The 6,167-nt window shown below is 32.9% G+C and overlaps 1 protein-coding gene and 1 pseudogene across 4 annotated transcripts in view; one reads left to right on the top strand and one right to left on the bottom strand.

Annotated features, from left to right (window-relative positions):
• Positions 1-644: 644 nt before the first annotated feature.
• TANK (TRAF family member associated NFKB activator) overlaps positions 645-6,167 on the top strand; it is a 90,680-nt gene continuing 85,157 nt past the window's right edge. For 2 of the 4 annotated variants that reach the window (XM_045830548.1, XM_045830574.1), the window contains exon 1: positions 645-830. The gene's annotated coding sequence lies outside the window, so the exon portion shown is untranslated. The remainder of the gene's footprint in view (positions 831-6,167) is intronic. The other 2 variants (XM_045830588.1, XM_045830529.1) reach the window with 1 other exon arrangement.
• LOC123817066 lies at positions 5,183-5,864 on the bottom strand (annotated as a pseudogene).

Raw genomic sequence — 6,167 nt, 5'->3', positions numbered from 1 at the left:
AACTTGATGTTTTCCTCCAAGCAGCCTGAGAAGAATACGTGCATTTGTAAAGCAACCCCAGTATACTGGATGGAACACACACTCATCCACCTGAACAATAAACCTTTGTTCCCAAGGAGAAAAGCTGTCTTAAGCGCCTCTTTGCTACACTTCTCTTCTAAGAACCTGAGGTCTGGCTCTGGAATCCAGCACAAACATTATTATTACCAGGCTTCATCCAAGTGACCCCTGTAGACCATGAAGCAAAGACAACTATACCCAAATCTAGTCTTTACCTTCTTTTTATAAATGTATACTTATGGGCAAGGGTGACTTCTTAAATGCTAAAAAGAATAAAAGGCTATTTATCAAATACACTTACTTTTACATTTTTTACGTGAAAATGTGCTTCATCCAAAAATATTTTTGTGTTTATAATTTCTGGATTTTTGTTAAAATGCTGTAACTATTCAAGTCAAATGTCTGCTTCAAAAGGAAGTCAGAACTGTAGTCACGGTGGTTTACAGAACAATTTCTGGTAGTCTTTGCTTCAGTTCAGTATGTTGCCATGATTGGCTGTCAATAGTTACAAATAAGGAAGTTTTCAAGTCAGGGGATTTCTCAGTGGAAGTTCCCAGTTCAACGCAAGGGAGAGCTCAGGGAGGTTTGGTCAGCATTCTAGACTCTGTACTGCCTACACTTTAAAGAGCAGTGGTCTGTGAAAGAAGACTTGTAACCTAAAGAAGAGGTAACCAAAACTTGAGTGGTTCCTACTAATTCGCAGCCTAGAAAGGTGCTTGGATGGCTTAAACTGAAGTGTTGCTGATTTGTTCTTCTCTTGCTTCTGCTAAGTGAGTAGTTTATGACATGATTCAATAATGCCATTGTATTCATTATTGTAGTTAGGAATTTGACCTTTAAAAATGGGGTCCCTAGCTAAGAAAAATTTTAAATACTGTGATTTTTGTTACATTCTTCTCAACTTTTAAAATAGAATATATGTCTCTATTGGAAATGATTTCTTTAAAACATAAGTCTTCTCTAATGAGTTGTTTTTATAACATAAAGTAAGACAAAATGTATGTATTTGGCATAAGTTATATATAGCTTACTAGGTTGAAAAGTACACTAATACTATATATATTCATACTTCTTTTTGGTTTGAATTTTAAAGATCAATTCCAGCATAATCCAGTGTGTTCATTCAAACATTAACTCGTTTATATTTTTCCATTTTCTAAGAGATACATGTTAAAGAATATAGCTTTACCGTAAAGTATCAACCTCATAGAAAATTTTCCATTTCTTAACCTGAAATAGTTAAACTTAAATAATTAGAGTAATCTTGTCTTATTCTATTACCAGTTGACTTTTATGTTCATAATAAAAAGTGAATACTAAAGACTATATAGTATTTTCTTAATAATAATCTTAGGAAGTGATTAAACACCAGGAATCATCATCACTATTGTTATGTTAATAGCTATCATTTATCGAGTGTCTGCTGGAGAAAAACAATCACAAGATCTTCCAGTTCAAGACAGGGCCCATGCTTAAACATGAATTTGTATCACTTCTTTTTCCATGGCTCTCTGTTACCACTGCCCTGCTTTCTTACAACACTGAAACAGAATTTTGGGATGTTTTATCCAAACTGCAAAATGATGGGAAAGGGGACGGAAAATGACTTGGCGAAGGTCAAAGAGCAGCCAAGTTAGTCATAAAAACTTAGAAGTCATTTCTAGTTCTCCCTTCTCCTCACTCACCCACACCATCCCCTCGCTATCCCCAGGGTGCACTTGTACCTGTGCAGAGGTGCACACCAGAGTCTGCCTCCATGCAAAGGGGCTATGGGCTGTGTATGAGGTTCCTGCTAGCAACTGACTAGGGCCCTAAAGGAATGCCCAATTATTTATTTTTTTAAGTTTTATTTTAATCATTGTTCAAGTTAATTATTTCTTTTAAACACTTATGATAACCAAGAGATGGCCAACTGAAAGATTTAAGACAGATCTGTTAAATTCCTCTAAAAAAGTTCTGGTTGGATTTCATAAAACTATGCACTAATTTGAGGAAAATGATCATCTTTACAGTAGGTGAACCTTCCTGCATGCAAATATTCTTTCTTTCCATATACCAAAGGACTCAGGAAATATATAGGTTTTTGTTTGTTGTAAAATGTATTCCAATAAATTTTGTTTTATTACATTTCTGTGGGGTAGGGATTTAAGAAAGTTCTTGATTCCATAATTTTATCTAGCATCCAGCCATGTATTGATTTTTTTATTTATTCTGAATTATTTTAGGTAATTTACATGTGATGCCTAGGTAGGAAAAATATAATTTTATATCCTCTTTTTTTTTCCTCTCACCACATTGTCCAGAACTTCTAGAACAGAGTTTAAAACAGAGGAGATAGCAGCCGACCTTGTCTTATTCTGATCTCAGTGGGAATTTCCCTAGTGGTTAACATTAAGAATGATGTTGGCTGTTGGTTTGAGGTAAATAGACTTATTATAAAAACCAAGTAACTACCAAATATACTTCTAACTCTAGTTTACTAAAGGTATATCAAGATTTCATATAAAACTATATTCAAATTTTTTGGTATCAATAGAGAAAACTGTATAGTTTTTCCACTTTATATAGCATTTTGCTGTTACACAACATAGTAATTTCATTTTTTTAATTCCACATTATCAAAGATCATGCCCCAGTAATAATGATAGGTTTATAGTTATAAAGTATATTTTGTTTTTCCTCTGATTAAAGTAATGAATTGGTTGATCAAAACCAACCAAGCCAAACCTACACATTTCCTAATTTTCTCTTCAATCCATATGTTTGGACACCTCTCCTCTATTATTTTGTCTTGACAATTTAGCTCAAAACTCAAATTAACAGAAAGGAATGAAAACAATATGACATAGTCAAGGAGCTCTATCCAGGCAGAGCAACCAAATACTCAAACAAAGCAGCTCTTCCTATGCTTTGTGCAAAATCTTTCTCCCTGTTATGACAGTGCTGGTTGCAGACCACAATTCAGTTACAACTTACAGTGGTATACAAAATGGATGACCCAATTGAATAATTTTACACCAGTTTATATTAAGAAAATGTATGCTGAAAAAGAAATGTCTGTAATTTACTGAGAATTTTTGCATTCATATTCGTAAGTGAAATTAATCTGTATTTTTATTTTCTGATAAAAATACCAAAATTTTCCATGTTCTAAAAACATTTAATGGGCACTTTTTGCTCCTTGAGATGTTTAACAAGCAAACCTTAACACTGTTTGTCCTTGGCACCTGCTTTCGGTTGTTTTGTTCATAAATGATCCTTTTTATCAAATATTTTAAATGTATAACCATATATGATATTCTCTTGTACTTTTTAAATCATCTCTATAATACATGGATAACTCTTTTTCATTTCTTATTTTATCCATTTATGTTTTCTTTCTCTCTCTCTTTTTCCTGGTTGGATATGTCAAAGAGTTCATCTCTTGGATGTATCACTTTAATGGTTAGATGGTTAGCTCTCTTCCAAATAGTTTTTGCTTTTAATGAATATTTTCTTAATGGCTTATTTTAGGATATTTTATTTTTCCCTTTTTGTTTTTGAGTTGAATGATTAGTTCATTTATTTTTATTCTTTCTTGTTTTGTAATGAAAGTATTTAAGGCTAGGAGTGTCTCTGAGTGCCATTTTAACTACATCTCACAACTTTGATATGTCACTTCCATGTGGTCACTATTTTATGGTTTTTTATTACAGATTTATTTCCTCTTTGATCCAATAGTTATTTAAGAGACTAAAGGATTTTTAGTTAATAGACTACTTTTTAAGAATAGTTTTAGATTTAGAGAAATACTGAGCAAACATTGCAGAGTTCCCATACACCTGACCACATACAGTTTCCCCTACTATTAACAACTTGTTTTATTAATTCAGCCCATAGTTTATTCAGACTTCCTTATTTTTTTCCTTTTTAAAATTTTGAGGTAAAATTCACTTAACATAAAATTCTTTTGAATGCTATTGTAAATTGAATTGTTTCCTTAATTTCATTTTTGGAATGTTCATTGATGATGCATAGAAATGCAGCTAGCCTTTGAATGTCGATCCTGTATCCTGCAACTTTGGTAAATTCATTTTTTAGCTCTAGTAGCATTCTTGTGTATTCTTTGGGATTTTCTATATACAAGATAATGTCTGTAAACAGAGATATTTTCACTTCTTCCTTTCTAATTTGGAAGCCTTTTATAATAGTTCTAGTTTAATTGCTCTGACTAGAACTTCAGGACAATGTTGAACTGCAGTGCTGAAAGAATTGTCCTTGTCTTGTTCTTGGTCTTCCGGGGAAACCTTTCAGTCTTTTGCCATTATGTAAGATATTAACTGTGAATTTACCATAAATTGTCTTTATCATATAAGGCAGTTCCTTTTTATTTCTAGTTGTCTGTTATCTTTTTTTAATCACTAAATGCTGTTGGATTTTGCCAAATGTCTTTTCTGCATCAATGAAGATGATCAGATAGTTTTTTTTTCTTTAATCTGTAATGTAGTGTATTGCACTGGATGATTTTCTTATGTTTAACCACCCTTGCATTCCAGTAATAAATCATACTTTATTATGAAGTAAAATCCACTTAATATGCTGTTGAATTTAGTTTACTAGTATTTTGTAGAGAATTTTTGCTTCTTTAGCCATAAAGAATATTGTGTTCAGCAGTTCTTAAATAGTTATGTAACTATATTACAGAAGTGAAGAGTATCTATAATTCACTTACAAGTACAGTCTGTTATACCAGTAAATGTGACTTGACCTGCTGTATAAAGTAAATAATGTGTGAGAATTAGTCCTGAAATAGTGCGCTGAATTTCTATTTCCAATCTAGTGGATTAAAAATACAACTATGAATGATATAAAGATGTAAAAATTTTATTATGATAAAATCAGTCACAAAAATAGAGAATTTAGATCTTACCCAATTAATTTAAGAACTCAGCAGTTTTTCTCAAATTACATGAGTTCCACACAGAAAACATTAAAGATGTCTTTCAATGTGATACAACTGAATAAACTAGAGTATGCTTATTAGATGACCAATATATCAAAATAAACAGAATTTAGAAAACATATCTAATTATAAAATAAGCAGAAACAAAAAGACAATTTACAAAGAATTATAAACTGCTCCCTAAACATTATCAGAGTTCAAATGATATTTCTTTCCCCAGGTAATTTTCTTTTCCAGCTATGTGAAGTTTGTTTCAAATTTCTTTTGGCTCTGAAATGGTGGCTCCATTAAATTTTCACTGTAATTAAGAATATCAGAAAAACCAAGCCTCTTTTCTAAAGTTTCTGTGGTGAAGTCATCTGTATTTCCTAGGTCAATAAATCCAATGATGTAATCTTTGGTTTTTCCATCTTTTACCAGTGTTAGTAAAGGAATGACTTTAATTCTCAGTCTCTCAAAAAGAAAAAGTGTTTTTTTCCACATTCACCCACAAAAATTTGATCTCCAGACATTTCTTGGATAATATCACCAAATGTCTGTCTGGTATTTTACACCTGAATGTGGAGTCTGTAGAAAGAGCAGACCACTTTTTTACTCTCTTTGACTTCTTGAGAAAGTCTTGCTAGAGATTTCTCTGTATTCTCCATGTCGTTTTGAAAGTCATTCTTGTTTCTGCTATTGAGCTGTCCTTTGTGCCTCAGGCCTCTTTTCTTCCAGGTGTTCCAATTCTTTCTGGTCCATCTGATCCCATTTCTGAATTTCAGTATCCAAATGTTCTTCCGCTAGTTTAGTCTAAATCAGTCTGAAGCAACTGATTCTCTAGGACTTTTGAAAACATGTCAACAGATACATTAACTTCCATTATTAACAGTTTAGCCTTGATGAGCTCTCAGTAATACATGAGAGGTGACAGACAAGCAGCTTCAAAAGAATAGTCCACTCTGGCTTTAGCCTCACAGCAGCAGCTAGGACCTACCAGCCAGCTCTTGGCTGAGGCCCCTTAAGCCTTACAGCCGCAAAGCCCGAGGAAGTGTGGAAGAAGAGGAATACCGGTTTTCAGTTTTCTTTACTTGCGGTGTCTTCTCTGGTCTTAGTATCGCAATAATCCTGGATTCACAGAATTAGTTAAGAAGGAGTTCACATAATGAAGCCAACTGATCTGGGA

Source organism: Phyllostomus hastatus, unplaced genomic scaffold (genome assembly GCF_019186645.2).
Source record: "Phyllostomus hastatus isolate PE091 unplaced genomic scaffold, TTU_PhHast_1.1 phas_contig_1, whole genome shotgun sequence".
Classification (NCBI taxonomy): Eukaryota; Metazoa; Chordata; class Mammalia; order Chiroptera; family Phyllostomidae; genus Phyllostomus; species Phyllostomus hastatus.
The sequence above is the reverse complement of the archived record's forward strand: the minus strand, read 5'-3'. Positions and strand labels throughout refer to the sequence as shown.